Below are 759 nucleotides of genomic sequence, written 5' to 3'. Positions count from 1 at the left end.
TACTCATCCGAATTAAGAAATCTATGGCCGTGAATCGCGACCGGAGACCTCTTAAGGAATTTGCCCAACCCTCTGACGAGGAACCTAGTTCGAGTATAGTAAACCCCCTTATTCCTTCTAACAACTTAGAACTAAAACCATCTTTGTTGCAATTAGTGCAACAAAACCAATTCGCAGGTCTCGCTACAGAGAACCCAAATCAACATTTAAAATTTTTTATCCAACTGGCCGACACCTTTAAATCCAACGGTCCATCACCAGATGCGATCCATTTAAGATTATATCCTTTCTCCCATAGTGATAGAGCACGTTCATGGCTAGATTCACTTCCAGCCAATTCAATAACTACATGGGAAGACCTTAGGAGAGTATTCCTTGCTAGATATTCCCCCTAGTAAGATTGTTGTTCTTCAAAACCAAATAAGTAGATTTACTCAAAACCAAGGAGAATCGCTTTTTGAAGCTTAGGAGAGATATAAAGAGCCATTAAGAGTCTGTCTACACCATGACCAAGAACAATGGCTGATCGTTCACACCTTCTACAATGGACTCCATTATAACACCAAGATGAGCATCGACGATGCCGCAGGTGGCGCACTGATGAAAAAACGTTATCCTGAAGCTTGTGACCTAATTGAGGATATGGCCCAAAATCATTACCAATGGGGAACTGAACGAGCATCAATAAAGAAAAATGAAACCCAAGGTGGAATACATGAGATAAGCTCTCTGGACATGATGCAGGCGAAAATGGACGCT

The 759-nt window shown here is 41.5% G+C and overlaps 1 non-coding gene across 1 annotated transcript; it reads right to left on the bottom strand.

The window, feature by feature from the left end:
- Nucleotides 1-406: 406 nt before the first annotated feature.
- Nucleotides 407-512, bottom strand: LOC127099460 (small nucleolar RNA R71). The gene has a single exon (XR_007793958.1). It is a non-coding gene; the product is annotated as a small nucleolar RNA R71 (small nucleolar RNA).
- Nucleotides 513-759: the final 247 nt, after the last annotated feature.

This window comes from Lathyrus oleraceus, chromosome 6 (assembly GCF_024323335.1).
Source record: "Lathyrus oleraceus cultivar Zhongwan6 chromosome 6, CAAS_Psat_ZW6_1.0, whole genome shotgun sequence".
Classification (NCBI taxonomy): Eukaryota; Viridiplantae; Streptophyta; class Magnoliopsida; order Fabales; family Fabaceae; genus Lathyrus; species Lathyrus oleraceus.
Note: the sequence above shows the minus strand (reverse complement) of the source record. Positions and strands in the feature narration are given on the sequence as shown.